The sequence below is a fragment of the Heteronotia binoei genome, chromosome 1, assembly GCF_032191835.1.
Source record: "Heteronotia binoei isolate CCM8104 ecotype False Entrance Well chromosome 1, APGP_CSIRO_Hbin_v1, whole genome shotgun sequence".
Classification (NCBI taxonomy): Eukaryota; Metazoa; Chordata; class Lepidosauria; order Squamata; family Gekkonidae; genus Heteronotia; species Heteronotia binoei.
The window spans coordinates 224929661-224944077 of record NC_083223.1 but is presented as its reverse complement, the minus strand read 5'-3'; the positions used below and the strand labels follow the sequence as shown (position 1 = coordinate 224944077).

General features: G+C 42.0%; 1 protein-coding gene across 5 annotated transcripts in view; it reads right to left on the bottom strand.

Annotated features, from left to right (window-relative positions):
* The window catches only part of SLC8A1 (solute carrier family 8 member A1), a 366099-nt gene that overhangs the window by 145489 nt on the left and 206193 nt on the right, over window positions 1-14417 (bottom strand). The window lies entirely within an intron of this gene.

Sequence of the window (14417 nt, the reverse complement as noted above, 5' to 3'; positions counted from 1 at the left end):
TGACCGCGTGCTAAGCTGTGTGTGAAAATGGTAAAAGACTGATTGGCTGGTGTGGTTCCAGAAAAAGAAGACTGAGCGCTTCCTCTGTTACAAAGGTCAATTCAGATAGTAGACAGGTTTTTGTAGAATACCTGTCTTTATCATGGGTGAGACTTGTGTGTCTGTGTTCACCACAGTAAAACAAGTAGTTTCATTATCTGCTTCTAATTTATTTTACCAAATGTATATCCCACCTTTTTGCCTTAAAGAGCCTCGTGGCGTAGAGTGTTACAGCTGCAGTACTGCAGTCCTAAACTCTGCTCACAACCTGAGTTCGATCCCCGGTGGAAGCTGGGTTTTTAGGTAGCTGGCTCGAGGTTGACTCAGCCTTCCATCGTTCCGAGGTTGGTAAAATGAGTACCCAGCTTGCTGGGGGGAAAGCATAGATGACTGGGGAAGGCAATGGCAAACCACCCCGTAAAAGTCTGCCGTGAAAATGTTGTGAAAGCAACGTCACCCCAGAGTCGGAAATGACTGGTGCTTGCACAGGGGACCTTTCCTTTCCTTTTTGCCTTTACAAGTGGCTAAAATTTTTTAAAAATAATAAAATCACATTTTAAAACCAACTGAAAAGAAAACCAGAATTAAAACATATATGAAAATAAAAATAGCAATTAAAACATTGGGCAGAAAGGAAGGATCACTGAGGGAATGCCAAAAAAAAAAAAGCAAAACAGTCTTCATTCATTGGCAGAAGATGGCAATAAAAGGGGTCACTTTAGTCCCATTGACTAAAATTGGGATTACTTCTGATTAGACAGGTTTAGGATTGCTCCCTCCAATGTCTGCTCCTATGAAATGTCCATATTGGCCCACATTCTTACAATATGGTTAGTGGGCATTCACAAATACTAACAGTGCTAGTGAATGAGGAAGTTACTTTGGAACTAATCCAGGGCACTCCAACAAACTGAATAATCCCAGAAGCAGTCTCAATACTAATAATATTAAATAGGGAATTTATTTTTAGTCCCCAAATATAGTTCATGTTATGGTTCTCCATGACGGTAAGTTAAATTCCCGTTGGGAAAATATTTTTGCAACATTAACATTCTAAATATTATTTTATATGTCAACTTTTTAATTGGTAAGAGTTACTGAGCTGAATCCAATTTCCTCCATGTGGGACATGAGTTTTGTTTGTTATAATTACCTATTTAATAGAGAATTCTTTATTAAAAAAGAAAGAAAACCACATAAATGGGTTTACTTTCTGAAATATATGCTATAAAATGCAGAGCCGTGGGTGACTAATATGTACTTAAGCCTTGTGTTATTTTCTTCTGCAAACCACAAATGTTAATCCTAAAGCTTTCATTATCTGATGTGCAGAAGACTTAATGCGGTAGACATTTAGATAGCGATTAGGGGAAAAAATTTAAATCTAGTAGTGAAGAACCCTGAAGGAGCTGTTTGAAAGAACTGCATCAGGAAGATGTATGTTGTTTTTGTACAGCAGAAAAGAGTTAAGACTATTCCTTGGCAAATGTCCAGGGTGACATTATTCTTTGTGTTATTGCATATTTATATCATACTAGGACCCTTCTTTCCCTTTCTACAAAATCCCAGCTGGGCTTAAAACTGTACTAATATAAAGAAAGTCATGGTTTTTAGACTGAAACCTTATACAACATGAGTACAAACCTCAAATATGTTATTTACATAAGCAATGATATTCACATCAGCAGTTCTAGGTTTGAATATTCATGAGACTACCTTTCTAAAATAAAGCCCTAACATTATGATTCACAAACCATAAAGCACAGTATCATGCCTTTGACATCAACGGGAGCTATTAAAACCATTTTGATATCCCTCTGTAAGAGTGAAAAGTTGAGGCCAAAAGGTTTCAAGCATGAATGCGAATACAATTTCTGCCCTGATGCTCTTGAACCAAGATGTGTTCCCAGTTCCTACATCTGTGCAAAAATGTAGGTAACAATGCATAGTGCAAGCCAAATTGCATTATAACAAAATATTGCTCACCTGTGCCAAATAATATTTATGCAGAAAGGGCTACTCGCTGCTGAACAAAGTGCAAAGCTGGGTACCACTTAGCCTATTTCGGATTTCACTCATTAAATGTCTTTCTGGAAGCTATCAATGTATATTGACCACTTTGATGAAGTATTCTTAGATATAGCAACGCTTCAGAATCACAACAATGATCATTTGGTGATAGAATACTGTAGATAAGAGATTGACAGTGCAATCCTAGAGCTACATCCTTCTAAACCCAGTGATTTAAAGTGGAAACTCACAAGAAACTTGCAGCATCAGTTATTCAATTTCCCTACCTTTGCTTATTCCCCACTCTCACCGCCCCTTCTCTCAGTCTTTCTCTTTCTCCCACTCATTCTCTTACTTTAAGTCTCATTCCTACTTACGTCTTTCTGTTTAAGGTTGCACTCTAAATTTGGCCATGTCTACAAATGCAGCAGAATCACGTAGCAAAGTTCTGTTGTGACAGAATGGGTTGTACCACTTCAATCTATGGGGGAGGGTGATACCTCTAATGCTGCCCTGTGTAAAAACTCCTTGCATAAAAAACCCACATAAGTTCAGGGTGAAAATGTTCTAGCCTAGTCAATCACAAGATGTCCTTATCCTCCACTCACAGTAAATTATTAAAGACACTTTGAACAACATAGTCCATTAAATGCAGTCTGAAGTAGCATTTTGCTACCTTACTACCTGGGCTGCTTTGGCACAGCTGTCACCAGGCATGCTGTGGCTCCCAGGCCCCACCACACTCAGATAGGAAGGAAACAGCTATTTTAATTTTGGGGGGATTTAACTGTGTAATTTGTGGAACATTTCAGGATTTTCTCCCCCAAGTTTCCTGAAAAATCTGTTTAGCATCTGATCCGCAGATTTAGGTATCCACAGATAGAAGCCACATGTTGCTAACAGTATATAGACAAGTGGAGAACCACAAGAAACTCACAGCATCAGCCATTCAGTTTCCCTACCTTTGCTTATTCCCCAGTCTTACTGCTCATTTTCTCAGTCTTTCTCTTTCTACCCACTCATTATTCTTACTCTGTCTCATTCTTATGTCTTTCTCTCGCCTCTCTCCATAATTCCTACTGCCAGTCTTCTCTTTTTCTCTTTTCACCACGCCTATAACTAACTCTCTCTGCCTCTCTCTTCTTCCCATTACTCTCCTTTTCTGGCTGCAAAGGGGAAGCCATGGCTGGCCAGCTGTGCTGAGGAAAGTCACATACACAGGGGGGTGGGATGTTAAATACTTGTGGGGGGATTCCTTCCCATACTTTCTCATGGACCTGTATTTCTGCTGCTGGTGGGCCAGACACAACTCCTAGGCTGCCTGCCAATGGCAGCATGCTCAGCATAGCTCTGGGTAGCAGCAGTAGCATGCCCAGTGTGGCTCCTGGGCTGTTGCACCACTGTTGCCAGGTCCAGCACAGCTCCTGGCCTGCTCTGCTGCTGTGTTCAGTAAATCTCCCAGGGTGCTGTTGGCCCAGTGTGACTTCCAGGCTGCTGCACTGCCAATGCTGGGTCCAGCATGGCTCCTGGGCTGCTGCCTCACCACTGGCTTCAGCGTGGCTTTCAGGCTGCTGTACCACTGGTGCCAGACCCAGTGCAACTCCTGAGCTGCTGGAGGTAAGCGTGCTCTTTGCACTTGAGCAGAGAACACTTTTTTTTTTATTTGGGGGTAATTTAACACCCCCCCCCCGTTTTTTTTATTTTCAGATTTTTCTGTGCACCTGGGAGTTCCCCAAATGTGCAGAAAAATCTCCTCTTGGCCCTGATCAGCAGATATAGACAGCTGCAGATCATAGCCATGGGTGGCTAATAGTATATAGATATAACACTTCAGAGTGTTCAAAGTGCTTGTCTCAAATTATCTCAGAAATCAGGAGCACCAGGAAGCTACCAGGCTTTATTGCATTATTAAAGGCATCTCAATCAGTTTCAGAATGATAATGCTGCTGTCAGTTTCATTGTACACAAGTGTATTTTCATGTAGTGGCTTTCTCTTCACCCTCTCAACCCCTCTGTTTGTTTTTTTGTTATTCCTAGAATACCTGAGGCTAGGTCAGACCACTGGTGATGGTTGATGTGACAGGTGCTAAGGGATTTCTTCAAGGAGTCCTTGTACCTCTTCTTTGGTGCCCCTCTATTTCGATGGCTGGTGGAGAGTTCGCCATACAGGGCAATCTTGGGAAGGCGGTGGTTTTCCATCCTAGAAATATGCCCTGCCCAGCGCAGCTGCATCTTCAACAGCAGTGCCTCGATGCTGGTAACCTCCGCTCTCTTGAGGACTTCAGTGTTGGTCACAAAGTCACTCCAGTGGATGTTGAGGATGGTGCGAAGGCAGCGCTGATGAAAGTGCTCAAGGAGTTGCAGGTGATGACGGTATGGAGGCACACCATCCACCAGGCTGTCTCTTCCTTTGAGAACGCACGCACAGCTGGTCTTGAGGACAAAAGGAGATTGAGGAAGAATCGCACTGCTACAGGACCAACCCTAAATCAGACTTTTCCCTGCAGCCGCTGTGGCCGGACCTGCCTGTCCCACATTGGTCTTGTCAGCCACCAGCGAGCCTGCAGCAAACGTGGACTATTGCACCCTTCTTAAATCTTCGTTCGCGAAGCCAAGCCGAGAGAGAATACCAGAGTTGATGTTTTGTAATTAGTTGAAGGATGTGGCAACCAAGTTCTTGATTCCATCTGATAATCTTTGTGAGGAAAATTAGCCAGCAGCAACTAATTTCATTATTTACTAATCACGGAGATGCATCTTCAGGGAAGAGGCAAATAGAAATGGCTGTCAAAAAGCCACTTGTTTTCCCCTCATCACCAATGCCATAGCAAAAGGGAGCATCATTTCTCAGGCAAACACTTGATATAATCTTCTCCCGTCGTGTGGCATGCTATCTCTCTCTGACCTGACACCAATTCCATCCTCTTCTTTTGTATGTAAACACAAGAGGCAATGGCTATTATTCTTCACTGCCCTTAAGTTAATGCCCTCATAAATTCACACTGCATTTGCTGCAACTTGACAACCTGGTATGTTGCAGAAGGAGAAAAAGAACCCAAACTTCAACAGCTGCATTATATTATGCCAAGTTCATGATGGTGGCCCAGTTCAGATGGGTACCTGGGCTGGCCTACCAACTTTACTGACAAAAAGTGAGAATGTGTTCCTCTAGCACGCACACAGGATAATGTGTACCTGGAATGCCCTTCCTTATGTGAGCTGTATTAGACAAACAGATTATCTAAGACTGATTCCCACTAGCCTTGTTCCGGTCTCATTGGTCCTTTTCCTGTGGTGCTTTTGCTGGATTTCACACAAGATGTCCTGGGGTGGTGAGTTGCCCCACCTCTTTTCAAGTTCCCTCCATGGCAGGCAGAAACCAGTTTTCAGAGGATCCTGCCTGCTATGGAGGGAACTTGAAAAGAGGAGAGGTAACTCACCACTCTGGGGCAGCTTGTACGAAATCCAGCAGAAGCACTGCAGGAAAAGGAGAAACGAGACTGGAACAAGGCTAGTGGGGAATTGGTGTAAGCTTCTTCCTTGTGCTCAAAAACATGGACAAACAATTCACAGCAGTCATCATAACTGCAGTGTCCACTCCAACAACATAATGCTGACTTCATAGGCAGCACATATTGAAGTTAAGGTCACCTGATTAGTAATCCTGGTAATCCTTTCCTCTGCAGGTGGGCAGGACTCCACAGGGATTCTTCTCTGTCTTCCTGTCTGGCCTTTGGTGTGGACAAATGAGTGCCCATGCTCTACCACACACTGGCCACTGCAATGAATGGGGGGGCATATGAACCTGTACACTCCTCTGGCCCTTGGCATCTTCCTCTGGGCCATGGCACACAACTTATCTAAACATCTGTCTTGAATTTGTGGTCTCAGACTTGTGGCTGGCACCACAAGGCTGGAGAATGAGAGCTGTATGAATGTGTTCAAGGGTCATTAAAAAGTCTTCATTTTGTTTAACTGCCAGTGTGTCTGCAAAGGCCTGGCCAAGAAGGTGAGAGAAGGAAGACATCTGCTGATTAATCCCCCCTCACAGTAAAGTGGATCATAAGTTAGTTAATTGTCTTAAAGCAATTAAAATCGGAAATCTGCAAAAGATTGTTTATATCTAACAGTGCCATACAGATACAATGTAATTTCAAGAGACTGAACAGTTTATGGTACTTGTTCATAAAACGTCTATGTTGCCTTTCCAAAGATGTTGCCCAACACATTTCTTGGCTTTTATCCTGGAATGTCATGCAGAGCTCAAACAATTACAAGTTTGCTTATTCCAGTTTGAGCAGAATCACACATTAACTAAAGGAGACAGAAGTAATTGTTAAAATGCAGTCATTGTTAGATTGCTGGATATGGAGTAACCATCTCCACCTGAATGAATTATATGGCATCCAAGACTGCAGAATAGTGCAGTAAGGTGCTCTTTGTCCTGCCTTTGCTATGACATTATTATTATTATATTACCATTATTTATTGACGCAATTAAAGAGGTTGGTTGCCACCTACACAAGTACCTTCTTGGTATCATGGAATATTTGACTGCAGTCAAACAAATCCTTGATAAACTGACAATATTTGACTGGCAACCCACTCATAATTGGCATAAATCTATCCCCAGAGCAAGTACTCCTTGAAAAGTGATGGTTCTTTGGTCTCAATCATTTTGGATTTATATACCCAATTGCTATAAACAATTCCTTTCCTTCCTGACTACCATGAGGGCACTACAAGAGATGCCAACATTCATGATGTATAAGAAGTGTGGATCTTTAGCTTTAGTGCCTTACCTTCCAAGAAAGAGAGAAATTGGTTTTAGTTTGAGATTCAGCTGGCACAAAAGCACTCTCCTGTTGAACACCATTGCTAGAGAGAACCCCAAAATCTTTCACCTTAAACTGAATGCTGGGGTAGATATGCTACTCCTTCCAGACAGCATGTCTTAAATCTCTCTTGGTAGTGTGAGGGTTCAGGTAGCCGGCTCAAGGTTAACTCAGTCTTCCCTCCTTCTGAGGTCGGTAAAAATGAGTACCCAGCTTGCTGGGAGTAAAGTGTAAATGACTGGGGAAGGCAATGGAAAACCCCATAAAAAGTCTGCCATGAAAACGTCGTGAAAGCGGCGTCACCCCAGAGTCAGAAACGACTGGTGCTTGCACAGGGGACTACTTTTACATTTTTAGTGTAAGGGCAGATTATTTTCTCCATGCTGCTGCAGACCTTAATTTGGCTGATTAGACTGGCATAGAGAAAACAGCTCATTCTGTGAGGTGAAATACTGTACATAGTTCTGTAACTTTAGGTCACCCACTTTCTCTCTGCACTCCCTCCCTCCCTCGCTCTAATTGACTATGACAGATCAGTTGTGGTGGACAAAAGGAAGCAACTCTTCACACAATGTGTAATTAACTTATGAAACTCACTCACATGGATTGTGGTGATGGCCCTTAGTTTAGATAGCTACAAAAGAAACCCAAAAAGTCCACTAGTGGCTATTAGCAATGATGGTTCAGTGGAACCTCCATGTTCAGAGGCAGTCTTCCTCTGAATACTAGTGGAGGTGGGGCACCAGGTGATGCTTTGGTGACTATGCTACTATGGGAAAAAGGATGTCAGACTAGATTTACCATTTGACTGATCAGTGGAGCTTTTCTTATGTTGTAATATCATGTCAGTGCGTTATGGCAGGCTATAATGTGTGTACAGGCCAGAAGATCACTGGTTGGAGGCTCTGGGTTCAAATCTTTATCTGCGGAAGATACTATCTCATCTCCTTAAAGCCATCTAAGATGTGAGAGAAGGTAACATGTGGAGGGAATGTCATCTGTGGCAACAAGACTTGCTAGTAGGCCACTTTGGGGAACTGGGGACTTGACCCTTCATATTCACCACAAATGCAAAGTTATGGGACACATATATTATGGCCAAACTTTCTGACAATTTATCATTTTTTTATTTCTCAAAAAAATTCATCTAATTTTGAGGCAATCTGGTGGAATATTGGAATATAATGGAATATTTCTCAAAATATGATGATATTCCTGATTGGATTGGTACATTCTGTTTACCAGATTTTAAATTTCTTATATAGACTCTTTATTGAGAGAAAGTGTTTGAAACAACTGTGATTTAAACATTGAAAATTACCAGAATATGTCTAAAATAGACGTTAGTTAAAATGCTATATTTTTATTACTAATTATTTATAACCATTGCGCTGTACTATGTTATTTTATTTTGTTATGTTTATGTTGTGAAAATACAATAAACCATTAATTTAAAAAAACTTCATCCAACCAGGGCCTTAGGATATGTGACCTTCCTTGACTTCAGCAACTTTTGTATTAGTCAAAGGTGAAGCCTATGTCATGAATAAAACAAGAGAGATAAAAGGAAACAGAGGGGCTGTAAATGTGGAAGTAAACTGCCTCCTCCTTTATATTTAAAGCTCATCTCTCAGTTGACATACTGACACACATACCATGAAAGCGAGAAGCAAGTTGGCCCCTTTGGTGTGAGCCAAATAACAGAAAAACCCAGCCTGATAAGGACTATCTGTTGTAAGCTGCTTCCTACAACTAACTGAAGCATACTACAACTTTTAAAATTTCATTTAGAGAATCATGGGACTGGAAAGGACTTCAGGGATCCAACCCAGTGTTAAGGGAAGCTAAGGGAAGCTTTCATTATAGTAATGTCGCCAGATCATAGAGGCCATATGCAAGGATTATACACACATAAACAAAAGCAAGGAAAGGGACACTGGATGTACATGAGTGTTCCTTGGGCAGTCCCTCCCACTGAGATGTGGAGGCAGGATGGGGAGTTTACTCCTCCTTCAGTTTGAGACTTACATAATAGCTGAATGAGCAGGGCTTTTTTTGAGCAGGAACGCAGAAGAACGCAGTTCTGGCTGGCTGGGCCAGGGCTCCAGCTGTTAAAAAAAGGTCTCCAGCAGAGGGAAAGCACTAGGCATGCCATGTGCTCCCAGACTGTGTGTTTCATCCTCTCTGCCACCTCTAGCCTTTAACAGGCTTGTGAAGAAGGCAGGACACATGGAGCTGCCCATGAGCATCCTCTCCTGGGAGAAGCTGGGCCTGCTGCTGTCCACTCTGCTGCATGTGGCTTTTTCTCCCCAGCCATATTTGGGGGGGAGAAACAAGGTCTCTCATTGAGCTGTGTGAGAACACACATCCATGAAATGCAGTTGATGGCACTATACTGTTCTGTGTCAATATGAGGAAAGTAACCTACTGAATGGGTGATGTCAGGGAGTGTAGCCTAATATGCAAATGAGAATAAAAGACCTCCAAGGCCAAAACAGCCCGTTCTCATCAGATCTCAGAAGTTAAGCAGGGTCAGTACTTGGATGGGGGTCTATCGTTAGCCTCTGAAGAGGAAGGCAATGGCAAGCCACTTCTTGCTTCTCACTTGCCTTGAAAGCCCCTTGCTGGGGTTGCTATATTTAAGTCCAAGAGCAAAAACATTCTTTACAAAAAGGAAAGGAAAAGGTACACAGTAAGCCTGGCTTGTTGCAGAAAAACTGGAAGAAAGGAGTACCTTGTGCAATCATACAATCTGTATGATAGCAATATCTTTGTGTCAAAGACCAGCAAACTACTCTTAGCTGCTCACAAAACTAAGAAATTGCTTTAACAACCTGCTGAAGCACCCTATGTCTGGTGGCTGCATTATCACCCCTTAATCATATCCAGTAAATGTGGAAGAAAATAGCTATATTGCTGCCCTGCAGATCCAATGAATGTTTGAAAGTCAAAAACTTCTTTAGTGGCTATACCTCTTATGGAATGTGCTGAGGCGAGTGTTGGTGGCTGCTTGTCTTAACATAAGCAGTTAGGCAGATGCAATACTGTCCCTCTTATCCATCTATTCAGTAATGTCTCATCACACACTTTTGTCTGTCAGAGGCATTGGCTGAACAACAGCAGCCCTTGACTGTTTATTTTAGTTTTCAGCTTTGCAAAACATGCATCAGTGCTACATTCTCAGCTACGTACCCAAAGTCCCACCCTTGGAAAAGAGATAACTTTGAGTAGATGGACTGATGATAAAATCAATCAATCAATCAATCTATCTATCTATCAATCCCTGAATAAGTTGATCAAATAGGTCAGATCCGATACATATATTTCTGTGGGAAATTTATTCAAAATTCAGAATTGCCATGGTGGCAGTCGCCTGGAGGTCTCTGGCTATAAGTGGGCAAGCCAAAACCCTACTGGCAAGCCTAACAATAGGTCACTCCTGGGGCAAAAGGAGCAAAAGTATAGGTCTGTTAAAGAAGAAAAGAGAAGGATTCTGTATGCTATTCTTTTCATCCATGATTTGCATTTTAAGATGAGGGACAGAAACAAAAGATATCAAAGTGAAGAAGATAACTACACTTATGTGGGTAAGAAACAAGCTAGCCTGCTTCCAGGCTACAGTCAGGATTAGCAATGCTAAGTTAACCATTACTCAAAGACACTGGAAAACAGCACAACTGGGAAGTTAAGACATGTCACAGTGATTCATACTAACTGAGAATCTGTCCCACGGCTTTTCAAATGCCACTCCTCTGGCTATTTTAAAAATGCCATCAGAGGATGTGGAAATCTCATCACAGTAACAGAAGCATTTTTCTTAGCTAGAGCAACCTCAGAGTTGCTCTTTCTTATTTGGAACTGCTATTTCACACAAAAAATTGCACAATCATGCATCTGCATTACAAAGAAAAAGCTATATAATTACTGATATTGGCAATCAGAGGAAAAGACAGCCTTTATATTGACGGGAAGAGAATTTTCTGCAGCACTGCTGCCATTTCTCTTCCCAAACAATGTTATAACCTGATTTAAAAGGGCATTTCACACACAGAGCAGCAGCTTCTGGATTCAACAGTAAAGGGACTTGACCTTGGGCTAATTTACATGACCTTGGAGTTTCATGCCCGGATATCCTGTAGTATTAAGGAATTGGGTGTTTGCCTCTCTACCTCACCATGTCAATGATTGAAAACAAACCCTCTAGGCTACTTGTAATGTGACCTGGCAACAGTGATCCATGCAACGGTCACCTCGAGGTTAGACTATTGTAATGCCCTGTACATGGGGCTGCCCCTGTGCCGAACTCGGAAACTGCAGCTAGTGCAGAATGCAGCGGCCAGACTGTTAATGGGCCTACCTCGGTGGGAACATGTGCGGCCTAGGCTGCGGGAACTGCACTGGCTGCCAATTGTATACCGAGTTCATTACAAGGTGCTGGTTATTACCTTTAAAGCCCTATATGGCTGAGGACCTGCCTACCTTAGGGACCGCCTCTCTCCATATGTTCCCCAGAGAGCACTACGATCTAGTTCACAAAATGTTCTGGAAGTACCTGGGCCAAAGGAGGCCAAATTAAAAACAACTAGAGAACAGGCCTTTTCTATAAAGGCACCCCAATGGTGGAAACAGCTGCCGGAAGAGGTGCGGGCCCTACAGGATCTTAATCAATTCCGTAGGGCGTGCAAAACCGCCCTCTTCCAACTAGCCTTCTACTATGGAACCTGGCATAAGCATCACACCATTTTTAACACAACTGAGATAGTAGCACCACTAAATTATATTGTTTTAGACTGTTTTTAGATTATGTAATGTTTAATTGTGAATTGTATTTCATTGTATTATCCTGTTTTTATTGTTATAACATGGCTTATGCCATGTCCTGTAAGCCGCCCTAAGCCTGCCTCGGCGGAGAGGGTGGGGTATAAATAAAAATTTATTATTATTATTAATGTGGGTAGTAAAGAAGGACAGGCACAGTATAGATTCTTCAGGCTAAAAGTTTAATGTCTGCTACCTTAGGGACCCTGGCTGGCTAAAAAGGTGGCATAAAAACGTTTTACACAAAATAATAAACTGACGGAACATCTCAGGGGGAAGTTTTAACCCCACCTTTTCCATGCCCTATAGCTCTTCCACCTAGGACCTCCACAGATTTTTTTTAACAGTAAAAAGATAAACCAAACAAGATCTTGGGAGATCCAGTCATGCAAAGGTAGAAGATTTGTTTTAATGGCTTTGGCTGGTAAGCTTCTTCAAGCCAGCAGCATATACATTTTCTGAATAAATAAATAAAACAAGAGAAGAAACAGGAGCAGAGAAACCGTAGTACCAAGAGAAAAAAAAAAGGTGCCAGAAAACACTAGAGCAATCAGTATGCTCAGTAAGAGTCAATTACACCTTTAAGACCAACTTAGTTTTATTCAGAATGTAAGTTTTTGTGTGCTTGCTTCTTCAGACGAGGAATGAGGTACAGTAAGCAGAACCACATATAGCTGGTGAGGTTTGGAATGCCAAGTGGTACAAAGTTAAAAACCAATAGCAGAATAGTAAAATTAACAAATTCAGAAAACCTTTGATTTGGGTTGAATTAGCGTGGGAAACCGTAAAACAGTAACATGTCAGAAATTATGTGAGAATGCCTGTTAATTATTCTATTACTGTACCTCATTCCTCGTATGAAGAAGTGTGCATGCACATGAAAGCTTATGTTCTGAATAAAACTAAGTCGGTCTTAAAGGTGCAATTGACTCCTACTTTGTTCTACTACTTCAGACCAACACTGGTGTCTATTTGGATCTATGCTCAGTAAGGTGAGCATTTGTTTAGTAAATGGTGTGGCAACATCAAGAATGGTTAATTTCCAAGGGCAGATAAAAATTTACAATGATTTAGAGCAGTCTTATTGAAAACAGCTCCTCCTGCAGCTGTCACTTTAACCAAAATAGAGGCGGAGAGAAGTGATGATTAGATACTTTGTTCCTTAATGTACTTTCTATATTTAAAGGGCTGACCCAGGAGAGAAAGTCTTGCCTTCAAGAAATCACTTCCTTTCCCCAGACTGAAACACTGTAATTACCAGGAGTTGTCATTTGTGTTGACTCAAGAACTATATTTCTAAAAATAGATTACGATGAGTTTGTCCCATCAAGACTGCTTGTCTATGAACAGCTTTTGTCTAATGACTAATTTGTGAGGTTTTTTTCCCCCCCTTGGATAGTAAGAAGTTCAAGGTACACTGAGGTTAGTTTCTGGAGGAAAGAGGCACAAAACATGGAAATGTAAGTTTATGATAACTTTAGAATCAGGGGCGAATTGGGAAGCAAAAATTGCCCTGCAAAAAAACTTCAGAGTGGTTCTCTTGCATCCTCTGGTCAGGTTTAGGAGCAGAGCTTAGCTGGTCAAAACAGAACTACAAGGTGATTTATTGTTCTTTTAACCAGGGAGTACAGTCCATTGATTTCAATGGGAATTACTTCAAAGTATGTATCAGATGCTGAATGCAATCCTAAATACAACATACTCACTAGGAAAATAGCAGCTTTGGAATCGCCTTAGAAACCATGCATTTCTGTATAAGAAATCTGGGCTAGGCTGAAGCTGCCACAGAAGCCCAGAGAAACAGTGGATAAATCTGCCATAGAAAGGCCCTCCCAGACAGACTTTCTTTTCCAGGGAGGGCCACTTCCCCCAGCGCATCCCCTTGGCTGTCTAATTTTTCTCTCCTTCAACAGTTTCTTTGCAGAAGCCTCTCATCTGGTCTGCTGAATGCTGGGACTGCCAACCCCTTTAGCCTTTATTAATTGAGTAATTTATTTTGGGGCAAAGAGCTAGGGGGAGGCTGCCACCAGCTCTCCACAGCAGCCACCACCAGGAATTCCCCCAGTGAGTTTAATGGCCAGTCCACTGCTGATTAGAATTTCCATGACACAGAAACTAACCTCAGTGTACCTTGAATGTCTTACTGTCCAAGGTAATTTGATGCACTATGGACTTGTAAGTAACCCATTTGTGCCCCGATTCACATGGCTAAATGATATTTAGTGATTTTGTAATTAATCTCAAAACTTCCCTTTTTTTAAACTCAGGTAATAGGATTGAGAAGTTTAGGGTACATCACATTTAACCTAGTTTTACATTTATATAACTCTTATGACTTCATTCAACCTTCCTGTGGGACTGGCTTTGCTCCCATGCTCCCCCACATCAGCTTCGGTCATCTGAACAGAACCTCTTGTGGGTTCCTCCATGAAAATTGGTAAGATTGGCAACCACCTGCTCATGTACATTTTCTGCAGTGGCTCTCATCTTGCGGAATGTCTGGTCTGAGGAAGTCAGGAAGAGTCCCACACTACTATAATTTCACAAACATGCAGAACAGAAATGTTCATGAGACAATCCTGTAATGGAATTACAAAGAAGCAGGAGGAGGAGGAGATTGGATTTATACCCTGCCCTTCACTGGGAGTCTCAGAGCGGCTCCGGCAGGGAGGGCAGGATATAAATCCAATAAACCTAAACAATTTCCTTCCCTTC